The 17,293-nt window shown below is 43.4% G+C and overlaps 1 pseudogene across 1 annotated transcript in view; it reads left to right on the top strand.

The window, feature by feature from the left end:
* LOC308262379 (large ribosomal subunit protein uL18m-like) overlaps positions 1 to 9,224 on the top strand; it is a 224,414-nt pseudogene extending 215,190 nt beyond the window's left edge. Inside the window, exon 2 of the transcript in view lies at positions 9,045 to 9,224. The product of the transcript in view is annotated as a large ribosomal subunit protein uL18m-like (transcript). The remainder of the gene's footprint in view (positions 1 to 9,044) is intronic.
* The last annotated feature ends 8,069 nt before the right edge of the window (positions 9,225 to 17,293 follow it).

Here is a 17,293-nt window from a genome sequence, read left to right as displayed (position 1 = left end):
GCTGCTTCTCACCTTTTCTGTTTATTTGTTTAACTTTGATTACTTTTTGGAAAGACTCTTAAAATTAAAGGTCCAGGTTCTAGTACAGAGAACTTTGCCCCAATCCATTGGAGAGTGAATTGCTGACATATGCTATCATTCATGATTACTTTAGTGTATATGTACTACAAGTCAGAATATGATCTCGAACCACAATACAACCTTCATAATAATCACTGTAACAGTAATAATCCCTATCACTTAATCCTCAGAACTTCTTAAATTTCACTAATTGTCTAATAGTGTCCTTTACAGCAAAGTATCCATTCAGATCCATGCATTGCACTTAATTGTATTTTTTAGACACCTGCAGTCTCAAACATTGCTCAGTTTCTTCTTGACCTTTGTGACTTTGACTCTTGAAGAGAGTTCTTCTAGGATGCATGTCAGGTGGGTCCATGGTAAAGTTACCATGTACTCTTTGCATGTCCTCCGTTAATTCAGGTGGAGATGATTTGGGAGCCTGTAAATATCTGATTGCTCCTCAAAATTTCACCCCCTGGATTTCGCATTTCCTTGATGATTCCTGCTTGCATCAATTTTTTACTATGTTGTGTGCCAAATGATCAGTCTTTCATTCCTTCTACACTGATCAGCACAACAAACTAGCACACAGAGGAGCAGGGAAAGCTCACTTTGGTGCTCACAGGCCCCAGGTGAGAATAGCAGCAACCATTCAAGCTAATTCCAGGTCTTATGGACCTTTGACCACTCATCGCTAAGTACTTTCCCAGAACCTGCTTGGTGAGTACAGGGAGTCCTGCTGAAAGCTGTCCTTCTCTGGCCTCTAGAGGTGGAAGGTCAGGGTCGCCTCCCTGCTCCTCTGTGGCCTTCTTGAGAGTCCCTGGCAGGTGCCTTCCCTACCCTGCCTAGGAGCGATGCACCCACTTTTATTCAGCGCATTCCTGGTGAAGGAGCTTGTAAGCACTGAGTCAGACTCAGCTCTCACTAGAGACTGGGCTGGGCAGGGAGCATGGTGGTGGGCAGGGGTGGGGGCTGTGGAGATGGCATGCTCCCTGGAGCAGGCAAAGCCTCCACCGCCAACTCCGGGGCCTCTGCCCACCGCCTTCTAGAAAGCGCTCCCCCATGCAGCTCAGCGCCTGCGACCTTCCTCAGGGAGTCCTTGCCTTCAGAATCAGCCAGCAGTCTATTCCCTAATCCAGCTCCCAAGCGACTCCTCCCTCCCGTGTGAAAGAACTCTGCAGACTATCCCCAAGGTCCCGCTGGGCTTCCCTGGCCTGGCCTCCTCTTCTCCAGCTGCTCCACCTCTGCTACCACTGACCCACAGGCTCCTGGTGCAGAGAGGCTCAGCCCAGCCTGCCAAGATGCTGCAACTGCCACAAGTCTCCATTAGTTAGATTTTACCCTAGGCATCCGCTGGATGGCCTCCTCCAGGAAGCCTCCCTGGTTCCCCTGGCCTCATCCTCTCAGGGAACTCCTAGAGCCCCAGCTCTCAGTCCACTGTATGGGCAACTGTCCTGGTCACGTGGCCTGCCACTCACCCTGGGAGCTTGGAGCACTACAGGTAGTGTTCAGTGGGTCCTGGGAGCCCAACCCCAGGGCCCTATGGGAACCAGGCCCCAAGGGAAACTGAGGCCCAAGAAAGGGTGAAGCTGGGACAGATAACAAGAGGGTTATTGGGATGGATGATGGATGGTAGGATGGATGGATGGATGGATGGCCTTGGGCTCGTGGCTGCTAGAGCAGACACTTTTCGAGTGGAAAGGTGAGAGACAGAAATGGGGACCCCTGCCCTGTCAGAGGGGAGCCCCCTACCCTGCCTGCAGTGGAGGAGTTGGTTTTGTAGGAGGGGTATCATCAGAGATGGGCAGGGGGGAAGGGGAGGAGGCAGCTGCAGCCTTGATGTGCAGAGAAGGGCAGAGCAGCAGCAGCAGCAGCAGCACCAGCAGGTGCACAGGGCCTGGCTGCCCCCCACACCCACAGTGTCAGCAATTTGAACCAAGCGCACCTGGTGCAGAGAGAGGCTCAGCCCAGCCGGCCAAGAAGCTTCAACGGCCACAAGTCGCTGTTAGATAGATTCCACCCTAGGCAATTTGACTGACAAACTCACAGTGTTGTAAAGGATTGCCTTCCATGTCCTAGAGCTGCCAAGACACGGCAATTGCAGGATCAAGCCTGCACTGCTGAGGGCTGCTACAGACACCGAAGGCCCACCTGGAAGTCCTGGGAGAGAAGAAAAGGTGCCAGATGGGGAACTTTCTCTGCCCATGAGAATGGCTCCCATTATTGTACTGGTTGCACAGTAAACACCCAAGTTAAGGAAACAGCCGCCTCTTCTCCCCAGTTACCCTCACACCGTGTGATCAGGCTAACATCTACTTGACCTCTAGAGTCAGTTAACTTTTTGTTTGTTTGGTACCAGGGATTGAACCCAGGGCATTCTACCTCTGAGCTACACCCCCCAGCCCTTTTATTTTCATTTTGAAACAGGGTTTTGCCAAGTTGCTGAGGCTGGCCTGGAACCTGCAGCCCTCCTGTCTCAGCTTCCTAAGTACAGGGATATGCCACCATGCCCAGCCAAGTCAGTTAACTTTGAATTACAAATAAACCAAAACAAACCCCCTTAATCCACACATATGCCACTATAAAAAAAAGTTTGGCTTTCTCAGATCTTAAACTATGAGCAATTTAGGAGCCGGAACTTGACAAATAGCCTGCTTAATTTGAGGAATCATCTGTCTGAGTTACTGAAAGAGACTTCGGAAGAGTCATTTGCACTTGTCTCTACCGTGAGTGAACTTCCATTACCCAGTGGCTGTCAAAGATGACTGGGGTGACGTGTCACTAAGGCATCTTTCCAACCTTGCTGGTCCACCGCATTAGCTGTGGGCTCCTTAGGATTTCTTCTTCTTCTTTTCCTTCAAGTATCACAATGTTTATTGATAGACAGAATTATGTAAAATCGCCGGGCGTGGTGGCACATGCTTGTAATCCCCACGCTTGGGAGGCTGAGGCAGGAGGATCTCGTGGGTTCGAAGCCAGCCTCAGCTACTTAGTGAGGCTCTCAGCAACTTAGTGAGACCCTGTTTCCAAATAAAATATAAAATGGGTCTGGGAGTATAGCCCGGAGGTAGAAAGCCTCTGGCTTCCAACCCCAGTACCACCAAAAAAAAAAAAAAAACTTCTATCAAATCAGGCCATGGACATTACTTGATAAATTAGGTAGACTTAATTTCAGTACTGTAATTAGAGGGACGAATTCAAATTCTCACCATTTGTTTCACAATAACCACATCAAGGGGAGTAACAATCTCTCAAAACTGATCCATTTTGTGTAAGTAAACCATGTGTCATTTAAGGATTTTACCTTTACATGACAAATTACTCTTGGAAAACATTTGGCAAACAGGATGTGTTGAAAGAAGGAAATCGCTGATATGCCTTTTGGCTCTAAATTGTGGGAGGTAAATACATGTTGATTCTTCCCTTAATTAAGCACTGGCTCATTACAGTTGAAGATCATGGTAATAGTATAATGCAAGTTCTGTGTAAAGAAAGACAACTCTGCTGATGTCTGCTAGACCTGTCCAGGCTGGCAGTGGTCTAAACCCAACTCTGATCCTCTAAGATCCTTCTTTGAGATTATTGGCCTGAGTCGAGTCTTCATCTTCATCTTGGTCCAAGCTTAGATATATATTTATGTATACATGATTGATTTCATGTCTTTTTTCCAAAGCAATTTTAAACAAAGTCCATACAGTGGGAATAGCACTTTCCAGAAAGTGGAGGGGTCTGCATCAGAACTTAGGCAGACAATAAATCAAAGAAAGTCACACAGTTCTCTCCAGGAAGAGCGAAACGATCCAAGTTCTTAATAGAGATGCAATTTGTGTTAAGATTTTTCTAAAATGTACATTTTTAAATCTGGATTTAAAATTTAGATTTCTAAACTTTAAAATTTTTAGATTTATAAGATTTAAAAATAACAGAATTAAATATTGTTTAGTTAATCAAATATTTTGTATGTGACTCTCTCACATGGAACTTGACATTGCACATACAGACTGATGTCTATTTCCTGAAAATTTTGCTGCACAGACTGTAGTGAATTTTCCATAACTCCTTCAGCTCTAAAGGCAGAAGAAAACACAGGAAGACCCAAGTTGAGGTCCTACTGACTGGAGGATATGGAGCAATTGTTTATCCCCATGAGATAGTAAAGAGAACAAATTCTTAATCACAGGTCAGTTTGAAGATTACACGAGATAACAAAGGTGAAATGCTGATAGTATCCAGTGAGTCAGGACCAGATTTACATTTCCCATGCTTTCAAGCCTCCACCTCCTGCTTCCTTCTCCTCCTTCTGTTTCTTCTCCTTGTTCTTCCTGCTCCTCCTTCTCCTCCTACTCCTTCTTGCTCTTCCTTTTTCCTCCTCCTTTTCCTTCTCTTTGTTCTTCCTCCTCCTCCTTCTCTTCCTTGCTCCTCATCTTCTTTTTCTTATTGTTCCTCTTCCTCCTCCTTTTTCTTCTAGCTCCTCTCCTTGCTCTTACTCCTCTTCTCCTCCTTCTAGCTCTTTCTCCTCTTCATCTTCCTACTTCTCTTGTTCCTGCTTCGTTTTCTTCTTGCTTCTCCTTTTTCTCCCTCTCATTTTCCTCCTCCTTCTTTGGCTGCTCCATCACTGAGAATCCAGCTAGAAGAATGGCTACACATGCACAGATGTCACAGTTAGCACAGGAGTTGTTTACAAGGCCTACACAGTTCCAGGACATCTGTGTTCTCAGAGACTTGCAGTAACCAGGAGCCACCCTCAACCCTGAGCCTGAGCAGCAGAGATGGGCTCATCATTGGAATCTGGGGCAAAAAATCTGTTGTCTTGAGAGAGGGTCCAGATGGAAGACCGTGGTGAAGGAGTGCTGTGGTTTGAATGTGTCCCCCAAAGTGTATGACTTAGCAAGTTGATCCCCAGTGCTGGGTGTTGGGAGGCAGAGCTTTCAAGAGGTAATGAGATCATGGTTAATGTCATTGTCATGCGAGTGGGTTTGCTATAAAAGCAGGTTTTCCTTCTTCCTCTATGTTCATCTCTGGTCCCTCCTTCTCTCTTGCTTTCTTGTCCTTTTGCCTTCTGTCACGTGATGATGCAGCAAGAAGAATCTCCCAGAGGTCAGCCTCTCCTTGGTCTTCTTGGCTTCCAGAACCATGACCCAAATCAATTTCTGTTCAATATAAATTACCCAGTCTGGGAATGAATCCACCATATAATCTGGCCACACCACTGCTGGGTATCTTTCCAAAGGGGTTTAAACCAGAGAACTACAATTACAGAAACATACCCCTGTTCATAGCAGCACGATTCACAGTAGCCAAACTATGGAACCAACCTAGGTGTCCATCAACAAATGAATGAATTACAAAAGTATGGGAAATGCACACAATGGAATTCTACTCAACAATAAAAAAATAAAATATCATTTGCAAGAAAATGGAAGGACATGGAGAATATTATGTTAAGTGAGAATAGCCAATCATAGTGAAGGACTATATATGTGCAGGATAGGGAGTAGTTATAATACAAGAGAGACTCCAGATGATGAGGAGAAACCTCAGGGGAGCCAGGGAGGAGATATAGGGTAGGGCTGGAGGAAGACTTAGGCTCATTAATAGAAATACTACCATAGACTATGTGTATACATGTGAATATATACCAGCATCAATCTGGGTACTCCATATTGGAAGGGAGGGAAATTGGAGGGGGACACTAAGAGGGTGTGCAAGTATCTCATTGTCAACATGATTGACATTATGATATGAGACCTTAATGCACCAAGAAAAGCACAAAAATAAATTCCTCAGTCTTAGATAGTCTGATAATCATAGTGGCACAGGATAGAGTAAGAAAAAACATTGTTATTACTAAAGTGTGCATCATCAGGGAAGGAGCCAGGAGAACCAAGCCCTGAGCTCTCTCTCCTCTTACACCAACTTTTCCTCTTACCTCCAGTGGCTCCATGCAGTTGGAAGTCAGGGGGAGAATGCTTGGCCTGACATACTCTGTAGAGGTTGAAATCCCACAGTTGAGAGTGGGCTGTGGAAGGAGTGGTGTGTTTTGAAAAGAAGATTCTGTACTCTGGAGGCTGAGACAGGGAGGTCACAGGTTGGAGGCCATCTTCAGCAAGTTTGCAAGACGTTCATCAACCTAGTGAGATCCTGTTTCAAAAGAAAGAGAGGAATAAAAAAATAAAAAGTAAAAGTGTGTAGCTTAGTGGTAGAATAAAAACATTGATACAAAAGACAAAAATAGGGCCGAAGTGCAGCTCAGGGATGGAGCACTAGCTTAGTATGCTCCAGGCCCTGGGCTTTGGTCCCCAGTACTGCAAAAAATAATGGAGGAGCTACATTCGAATATGTGTATAAGGGTGAAGGTAGCATGGTCAACCTGACACTCATTGTTGAGAGGGGGAAAGAGGAAGTGGTGGGGGAGGGTAGGCACCAAGTACTGTGTGAATTATGCCACTGTCAATATGATCCACATTATGATGTGAAACTATAGTGTACCAATAAAAAATTTAAAAATTAAAAACAATAATTCATGGTCAACCCATCACTGCCATCCAGTATACGGAAAGGGATCTGGGGAAGACTCAGAGTTATCACAAGGTGACTCAGTGGGTTCCAGGGAGCGAGCAGCTATAAGGCTAGTGCATTTAGGCCCATGCAGGTACTGGGCACCTAAACTGCCTAAGGGATCTGGTGAGCACACTGTTAGAAATAATGCTCGATACCAGGCTCGCTGAAGTGTAGCTGTGGTCTCATCTCCTGGGGACTAAGGAAGCAGGATCACTTGAATCCAAGAGTATGAAAGCAGCCTTGTTAATGTAGCATGACCTTGTCTAAAAAAAAAAAAACAGAAAAAGATGTACAGTGTTGCAGGCCTGAAATCTCAGCTATTGGTGACGCTGAGGTAGAAGGATGTACACTTCAGGATCAGCCTGGGCCACATGGAGAGACCCTGTCTCCACATTATTAATAAATGCTGTCTCGCTGGGCGGGGTGGTGCACGCTTGTAATCCCCGCGCTTGGGAAGCAGAGACAGGAGGATCGTGCAGGTTCGAAGCCAGCGCGCGCGCATTCTACCTCCAAGCTACACCCACTTCCCTTGTGACTTTTTATTTTGAAACAGGGTCTCACTAGGTACTGAGGCTGGCTTTGATTCTGCAGTCTTCCTCTTAGCCTCCTAAGTACTGGCAGGATAGATGTGCACCTCCACACCGCCTATAGTTTTGTAAATAGTAACTATCCCCGATGGGCATCCCATTGTGATTTTGTCTTACATTTCCCTGGTCATTATTGTTGTTGAGCCTCTTTTCATATTCTTATTATCCATACATAGCACCCAGCAACTGTTTATGTACTCATTATCTCCCAACTTTAAAATCACACATGTGGTGATTCATTTAATTTTGAAACATACATTGAAAGTCCAGAAAAAGCCATTTTCAGACAAGAGCAGCTACTTCCACTTTGTAATGGAAACTAATTTAGTAAAATATGTTAAGAACTCACCAGGGTTCAGTGATCACAAACCAGCTCTCTGGAGACAGACGCCCTGAATTTGAGTCCTTTCTGGTTACATATATGCTATATGAACCTCACCAACACAGAGAGCAATGCAGAGAAACCAGAATCTTTATAGAATGGGGCATTCTATAAAATAACTGAGCAGCACTCTCCACAGCCCACGGTCATACAAAAATAGACTGAAGAACCATCCCAGAAGAAAGGGGACTGAAGAGACCTGACATCTGAACGCAGAGCAGGACCTGGGGTGGGTGCTGGAGCAGGAAAAGGGCATTAGTGGACCATTCCTGATCAGGTATGCAAATAGCCCGCTCCTTCCCCTGAGCAGGGCAGTCCCAAGGAGTGGACTGGGCAGTGTTTCAGAGCTTTCCTGTGGGCAGAGCTCCAGCCTCCCAAGAGGCTTTCCCTCCTAACACACCCCCTTGGCTGCTGCCTCCTGTGTCCTGGTGCCCCACTCAGTGTTACCTATGCCTCTCAATAAATGACGTGAGTAATGTCCTTTTTACTGGGGTCAGCTCCTAGGGGAACCAGAATGAGGATATGTCATCCTCTTTCTGTTAAGCACAAAAATAGATGGAATTAACCTGTGATTTCAGGCGTCGGGGCCATATAGCCTTGGGTGAGAAAAAGCAAGAGGGGCCTCCTAGGCCATCAGTGATGTATTTGTTTTTATCTGAGCTCTGATTATAGGGCTGTGTTACATTTGTGAAAATTCATTGTCTTGTACAGTCACCATGGGTGTGCTTTTCCATAGGCATATTATGATTTAATGAGAAGCCTTAAAATAATTCTGCTAGTTTGGGCAAGGTCTTAGGTTTGTTTTGTTTTGTTTTCTATAGCAAAGTGATGACAAAAGATCTTATTCATTGACTCTTCAAAGAAAAACAGGAATAAGTTGTGTATGTGTGTTGTGTGTGTGTTTGATAAAGAGTGAGAGAGAAGAAAGAGAAGGAGGGCAAGCAGACAAACAGATATACAGTCTGACAGACAGACAGACAGACACTGAACTCAGTTTCCACCACTGGATTGAACCCAGGGGCATTGTACCACTAAGCTACAGCCCTAGTTCACTGGACCTAGTTCACTGGTCCAAGCTCCTCTCATGGACGGCATTTCAGTGGTGGTTCTGGAAATTGTTGTGGATTCATAGGGACACGGAGTGTGGGTTCACACCCCTCTCATCCAGTTCCACTCCTCTCTGAAGCCCAAAGAGGGGAGCCTCTGGAATATTAAGCTGTTGCACCAGAGTTTACCAGCCGGAACCCCTGAAATCTGGAGCTCTTGGGTGTAGCCAGAAAAGAGCGGGTTGAAACTCAGTGTGGCCCTCTTGTGAGTTCTGGCCCAGGTTATGAGTCGTAAGGACTCAGCATCACATAGAAGGGTGTGATAAACACTAAAACGGCCAGGTTGTGGTTCCAGCATCCACTTGTGAATGGGCTATTAAAAAGCATCTTTACAGTATGAGAAACGTGGTGGCTTGTGAGTGTATCAGACCAGTGCTGGCAGGGCGGTGCTTGGAGGCAGGAATCATCTCCATGGTCTACCCCTCAACCCCTTGGGAGGCAGCCTCAGACTCCATTAAACGCCTATAAAGTGCCATGACATAAGGTGGTGTGGTGATGCAGGAACCTTGGAGAATCTATGCGTGAAACAGAAGCACTGTTTTGAACATGTATGTATACAGAACAATCAGCTACCACAGCTGTGAAAAGAGCACACATCTGGAAGATCAGCGTGTTGGAAGTTTGACAGCAGTCACAGAACAGTGGAAGAGTATGTGTAGTTAAGGTCATCTGCCCCGCCCTCTGTGTGAAATAGTTTTGTTGTTTTAATCAAGGGCTAAATTCTTCCCTTTCTTGGACATGAGAGAACTATTAAAGAAATCATCAATAAACTTTTGAAGAAAAAATTTAAATTTGTAAGTTACAAAATAAAGGCACATTATGAAATCAAAACAACAAAAGATTTTAGTGAGATGCTTAGCAAAACTAGGGAGGACCCTGTTTCAAAAGAAAAAGACGGGTTGAGGTGTAGTTGGGAGGTAGAACTCTCCTGGGTCCAATCCCCCCATACCACAAAAACAAAGCAAACTTTCCCTCCAGAGAAGCTGATGATCTGGGGTAGGTGCCACAGCAGTGGAGAGTGGACTCACTCAGGATGGAAGCTCTTAGGAAGCGGGGCAGTTCTGAGGTGGAGTGTCTCAATGTTATGTAGAAGGAGGGAGGCTCAAGCTGACCTAAGTAAAGAAGATGTGGCCGTGCAGTAGCTCTACGGGGGAATACCTGCACGGTTTGTGCTTGGGACCATGTTCAGGCATTTGTATTTATTTTTATTTTTATTTTGTACTGGGCAGTGAACCCATGGGCATTCTGCCTCTGAGCTACACCCCCAGACCCATTTTAGTTTTTCTTTAAATAGGGTCTTACTAGGTTGATGTGAGTCTCACTATTTGCTGAGGATGTCCTCGAAACTGTGATCCTCTTGTCTCAGCCTACAAAATACTGGGATTATGAGTTGGTGTGCACCACAATGCCCAGCTTATTTGTCTATACTTTTTTGTGTGTGGTATTGATGGTGGAGCCAAGGGGCTTTCCTACCTCTGGGCTATACCCCAGACTGATTTTATACTTTATTTGGAAACAGGGTCTCACTAAGATGCTGAGAGCCTCACTAAGTAGCTGAGGCTGGCTGTGAGATCCTCCGATCTCAGCTCCCAAGTGCTGGGATTACAAGTGTGCACCAACACACCCGGCTCTATGTGTCTATATTTGGATGTGATGTGAGAGGCCTTGTTTTGTCTTGATCCATACTGGCCATCATGTGACCTTGTCCATATTCTTTGTGTTTTGTAAACTTGGGTATGTCCAACAGGACAACAACCAGGCCCAGCTGGCTCCTGAATTGTAGAGGCTGCTTTGTTATTTCTTGATGAGCATTAAGGTTGGTTCTAAACTTTTGTGATTAAAAATGATAATTCTGCCTAGAATATCCTTATTCCAAGGTTCCTCATTTTAGGATGGATTGGCCAAAGAAATTTCCACTCTTTGGTGCTGTGTACTTTAAGTTTTGAAGGTTGATTCTTGTTAGGGCTCTCTTGATGTTGGGAGGTGTTAGTGAGGAAGCCTGCTGCTCCCAGTCAGCCACCATCCCCACATGTCTGCTTTATCTTTTCTCCCTTCCCTTTGTTTTCTAGACAAATACAAATGTAGGTCTATTATAAAGATTTTTTTCTCATTTTTTTTCTAAACCATTCGTTGATTGCACACTTGCTGAAACAGCCTTCAAGGAGCCTGGAGGCAGGGAGCACACAAGGTAATGAACAGAGACCCTGCGTACCTGTGGGGGGGGGGGACCTTAAGAGGCAGGCAGGAGGAGGGAGGGACAGGAGGAAGGGTGGGGAAAGTTGGGGATGGGGCCCAATACTAGGAGCTGCTGAAGGGTGCAGGGCTGAGTAGAGAGGAGGAGGAGGAAGAGGAGAGGGACCTGGAGGAGGAGGGGTGCAGTGCCTTCCCCTGGCACCCAGGCACCCTGCAGGAGTGGGCTTGCCCTGCTTGTTAGGACAGTTGAGTTGCTTAGCAACGACAGTTGATGCCACTGTGGTGCTGCTGGGCAGAGCCACAGGAGCCTGAGCTGGCATTTTTTGAGTATTTAGTATTTAGTATTGAATATTTTGTATTGAGTGTTTTTGGTATTGAGTAATGAGAAGCTTTGCGTTCTCAAACGGTAAAAAGCTGAGGCAGAGGGAAGGTGTCTCTGAAGCTCTTGGGCTCCAAGATGGAGACTTTTTGCTTTGGCTTCACAAATAAGGGTGCCTGGTACAAAGTGGTGGGCAAGCTAAACAAGGCCGCCAGGGCCGACAATGGCGTCCAGGTGCAGCGCCTGCTTCTTCTCAGGCTAAGTGGCCAAAATGAGAAAGACAGGAAGAACAGGTAAAGGGGGCTTCCGGGGGCCTGGAGGTGGGTCATCAAGTGACTATGAGAAGCAAGGGGGCTTCTGTGCTCCCCCACCCTCCACTCCTTCATAGCCAGCATCAGACCAGCCAGGGGCTTTGTAATCCCAGTACTGGGAGACTGAGATAGGAGGATCAGAGGTTCGAGGTCAGTCTCAGCAAGTAGTGAGTGAGACTAGTGATATTCTGTTTCAAAATGAAAATGAAATTGGGCCTGAGGGTATAGCTCAGAGATAGAATGCCCCTAGATTAAATCTCCAGTACCACAAAACAACAAATCACCTGGGATTTGCTAGCCTGAGAAGGTTCTCAGGATCAGAAGCAAAACAGAAAACTTTAGTTGGCTTCTGATCCATTTATAAGTTTCCTGTAGAGTACTTTAATATTTACATGCAAGTTAACAAAGAACTTATAGAATTTATTTTTAATGCAGTAGTTATTTTTGGTACTGGGGTAGGACCTATAGGGCATGCTACCTCCTCGCTATCTCTTCCCCAGCTTATTTTTAAAATTTATTTATTTGCGACATGCCCAGGCTTTTATATTTCTTCTTCTTTTTTTTGAAACTAGGTCTTGCTAAGGTCCTGAGGGTATCCATAAGTTGTAGAGGCTGTCCTGGAACATGAGATTGTCCTTTTTCAGCCTCCCAAGTACTTGGATTACAGGCATTTGCCACCACACAGAACTTAATGTATGTATTTCATTTATTTATTTATTTATTTATTTATTTATTTATTTATTTATTTTGGGTGGTACTGGGGGTGGAACCCAGGTGATTTTGTACTTCCAGCTATACTCCCAGACTGATTTAATACTTTATTTGGAACAGGGTCTCACTAAGTTCCTGAGAGCCTCACTCTGTAGCTGAACCTGTGCGGTTATCCTGTCTCAGCCTCCCAAGTGCTGGGATTATAAGCATGTGCCACCACGCCCAGCATAATGTACATATTTTGAAAACATGGTATATACATGGCAGGAAAAGTGAATAATAATAAAAATATTTTCAATAATATGTCAACTTCAGGGCTAAGAAATCTTTGAATAAAATCTGATAGAATCTCTTTGTGTCAGTATATACCCACGTATAAATGTTCCTTAAGTAGAAGTTCTGAGGTGGGAAGAGGGCTCCCTACTTTTTATTTTTTATTTTTAAGTTATCTCACTTATTATGATGTTCTCCAGCTTCATCCATGTTTTTGCAGAAAAAATAATTTCCTTCCTTTTCATTTCTGAGTAGAATTCCATTGTGTGCGTATGCCACATTTCCTTTTTTCCTTTACCTGTTGACAGACCCCTCTGTTGGTTCCTTAACTGTCATGCTAAGTGAGATGAACCTGACTCAGGAAAGCAAGGACCACGTGTTTTCCTTCATGTGTGGAAGCTAGAGAGAAAGAAGGAAAGGAAAGGGACCTCGTGGAATTTTGGAGACCCCTCTAGAGGAGAGGCAGTTATGGGAGAGGAAGAGAGAGCAAAGGTGGAAGTATGGGGAGGGAAGCCGCCCAAATAATGTTATGTGCACATGTGAATGTACCACTGGGAAGCTATCCTGTACAATTACAATGCACCAATAAAAAATCTTAGTTATTTGACAGTATTTTATTTAGAGGAGCCATTTCACGCCTGAAGAGAGTTTGCTGATTTCTCAGGAGCGTCAGTCCCTTGCTCCTGTGCTTTTGAAGCTATCTCATGCCATTAGGATCAGCCAGCTGTCTGTCTTTGTCCCTGATTTGTTTGGCACCCTGGGTTTTTGCAAGTGCTTCATGAACTCTCTTGCTCAGGTGTGTCCCAACTCAGGTCACCTACTGTGAACGACATCTCCAAAGCTCCCAAGGCCACATTGCTTACCATATGATTCCTTTTGGAAAAATTATATGTTCAAATCTCCTCTTTCTTTTTTGTGATTTTTTTATAGTGAATATGCATGAGAAATTCTAGTAAAAGCTGATTGTTAATAAAGTCATCCTTGAGATGACTAGGGATTTGAAATTTTCAGAAATAAAAATTTCTCATGCTCCCTTACTTTTCCATTTGTGTGTGTGTGTGTGTGTGTGTGTGTGTGTGTGTGTGTGTGTATAATGGTACCTTTCACACAGTTTCTGTAGAAAACTGGGAATAGATCAACCATATGATCCAGCTCTACCACTCCTGGGTATTTTTCCAAAGGGGTTAAAATCAGAGAACTACAGTAACATATGCATACCCATGCTCATAGCAGCATAATTTGTAATAGCCAAAAAATAGAACCAACGCAGGTCTTCATCAATAGATGAATGGATTGCAAAATTATGGGAAATACACACAATGGAATTCTATTCAGCTATAAAGAAGAACAAAGTCATGCCATCCGCAAGAAGATGGAAAGACCTGGAGAACATTATGTTAAGTGAGATCAGCCAAGCACAGAAGGAGAAGGGACATATGTTTCCTCTACTATGCCCAAACTAGGGAGCATTGTGAATACCAGAGGTACTCCAGATAATGGAGGGGAAGTCTCAGCAAAGCCAGAATGGAAGGATAGGAAGAAGGCTGAGGTTGATAATGGAGGAGTTTCATCCGAATATGTGTAAAAGTATGAACATAGCATGGTAGTCTGGACACTCATTGTTGGGGGGAGGGAAAATGGATGGGAGAAGAGGGCACCAAGCACAGTTTAAATGTATGGTTTTCAATAGCAAAAAGAAACAGGGTCTAACTGAGTTGCAAAGGGCCTCACTATGTAGCTGAGGCTGTCTGCAAATCATGACCCTCCTGTCTCAACCTCCCAAATGCTGGAATTACAGGTGTTCTCCACCACTTTGGCTACTTTTGTAATGTTAACAGCATACTTTGTTAAATATATATTATTTTTTTAATTCAGTCTATTTCTGTCTTGTTGTAGTTCAAACCAGAAAGAAAAGAAAAACTCTAAATGTGAAAGTAATCATTTCCAAAGTGAAGCAGGAGGATTCAGCTCCATGTTTACACTGCATGAATGGATGGTGGTTTTTGTTACATTGACATGTAATTGGTTATATGTCCTTTTTCAGACTCTTGAGAAAGATCCTGATTTGCCGGTAATAACATTGATATTTCATCTCAAATTTTTAGCTATATATTTCATGAAATATGCAATATTTTTTAACATCTTGTTTTAAAACCATCCAGCCTACCACTGAAATGGAAGATTCTGTTTCACATATGGCAGAAAGAATGAAGGATGTAAAAACAGATCAGGTAAAGTTCTCCATAGGAGCTACTTGTGAAAAAAGTACATTGCAACATATGAAATGCTAGCAGTCTCTCTTTCTTTCTTTTCTTTCTTTGTTTGTTTGTTTGTTTCTTTCTTTCTTTCTTTCTTTCTTTCTTTCTTTCTTTCTTTCTTTCTTGTACTATTAGTGGAACCATAGGGCATTTTTCCTCTGAGCTATTTTTTATTCTTTATTCTTTAAACAGGATCTCACTGAGTTGCAAAGGGCCTCACTTAGTAGCTGAGGCTGTCTGCAAACCATGACCCTCTTGTCTCAGCCCCACAAATGCTGGATTTACCAGTGTGCACCAGCAAATCGGCTACTTTTGTAATCTTAGTGCATGCGATGTTAAACATATATTCCTGAATTTTTTCAGTATATATCTGTCATGTTGCTGTCCAGACTACAAAAAAAAGAGAAAAACTCCAAAAGCAAACATAATTATTTCCAAAGTGAAGCATGAGGATTCAGCTCCATCTTAACACTGCATGAACATGTGGTGGTTTTAGTTACAATGAATTTGAATATTACACTTGTTAGAAACATGAAGAGTAATTCACCACTTGAAGTCTTACCTGGATTGCTTGGACTGATCTGTTGAAAATTTGCAGATCTCCCTTTAGAATATTCAAAAACTATATGCCTATTTCATGCATGCAAAAGGAATAAAATTAGTATTTAATACTGACATGAAAAACATTAACCAACTATATTAAATTCTTAAGAGTATGTTCGAAAGCACCAGAGCTAATATAAAAATTTTTATCCCATATATTTCAAATTTGAAAACTCTAGAAACATGTCATTAAGTATATTTGTAGGTTTTATGTGCTTTGAAGGGTGTATTATAGTCTCACATCAAAATGTAAATGTATTTTGCTTCTGCTTTTGATTGTTTTTGAGACGGAGTTTCACTATGTTGCCCAAATTGGTCTTGAACTCTGAATTTCAAGCCATCCTCCTGCTTCAGCCTCCCAAGTAGCCAGGATTAAAGTATATGCTACTGTGCCTGCAAGACTGTAATTGAAGAGGGAAAAAGTAAGGTGAAAGGACCATGCATAGAGGACAGTACAGCTCCATGCACTGTCTAGATTAGCCTGGCATCACAGGAAGTGTCCTCACACAGAGGATGTTCTTGTTCTGTCACCAACAGCCCTTTGTTCTTGCTCGGGTCTTTTCTCTTAGGCTCAAAGACTTTTTCTATGAAATAAGGACTATACTGCTGTTAGGTTGTTAGGAAGATTTAACAAGATAATATGAAGACCGTACTCAAAGGAAAAGGAACGTGATGGCATAATCTTTTACATATTTGGAATCCCAGGCTCTAGGAATTCGAATATTACACTTGTTAGAAAGTATCATGGAAGACAGGCATGGTGGTGCACATTTATAATCCCAGCATTTGGGAGGTTGAGACAGGAAGATAAGGGTTCGCGCCAGCCTAAGGTACTTAATGAGGCTTTTTGCAACTGAGTGAGATCCTCTTTCAAAATAAAGAAAAAATAATTAGGGCTGAGGGTATTGCTCAAAGTTAGGTTCCATCCTCAATACCTCAAAAATAAAAAAAGATAATGTCATTGAATGTTAATTTCGGTTATTAGCTCTTTCTTGTGCTTTATAACACAAGGAAAATAAGCTGATTAATAATTTAGAATTGAATTTGCTTATAAGTATGATATTTCACTAAATTAGATAACAAAAGCGCCCCCTTTGATGAAACTCATCCATGGCACCAAGAGCTGCAAACTAATAAATGCAGCAATTTGACTTGGACTGCTGTTCTCCTTCTCCACCTATCAAACTGGACCCACAGATCTTTATGAGCATGGTGACTAATATCCATGTCTATCTCCAAGTGACATGGAAGACAAAATCCCTTCAGACACAAATACTGACGAGTAATGAGAGGGCATCGCTCTCTGAATATCAATGAATGAATGTGTTTAATGGCTTCCTTGTGAGGCAGATTTTGATAATATCCTGAAAAGTAGAGGCAGAGGTGCACGTAGTTGGGGACAGGTTCCTTACTATGGAAAACAAGTCACTTAGAGTACCAAGTAAAATGTGAAACCCACCCCTGGAAATTGTGAAATGGGCTCCCACAACTAAAGTTAAGATGAGACACAGGTCTGATCTTCTCCTGGAACATTATTTAACCCTATCTGATAGTTTCAAATGATTTCAACAAATATCAGGGGACTGCAGACAGTGGAGGAGAAACTCCAGTGGAGCCAGGAGCTGGTCTAGGGAAGGAGTAAGAGAATCACTGAAGGAATTCCTTCCACAGACACGATGTACATATGTGAGATCCCCAGGGTCAATCTCAATAGCCTGTATGGGGAAAGAGAGATGGGGAGGAAGCCAGAAAGTTCACCAAGCTGTGTGTGCATGGATGCCACTATCTATAGGAACTGCATTGTTATGGGAGACTATAATGCGCCAATAAAAGTGTAAAAAAAAAAAAAAAAAAACCCCAAATGATCCCAACTAATCTTTGTGGGCAAAAAAGATAAACAAGAGCCTCAAAGGATAACTCACCATG

This window comes from Muscardinus avellanarius, assembly GCF_963383645.1.
Source record: "Muscardinus avellanarius genome assembly, chromosome: 4".
In the NCBI taxonomy this organism is placed as follows: Eukaryota; Metazoa; Chordata; class Mammalia; order Rodentia; family Gliridae; genus Muscardinus; species Muscardinus avellanarius.
This window is presented reverse-complemented; position numbering and strand designations above follow the sequence as displayed.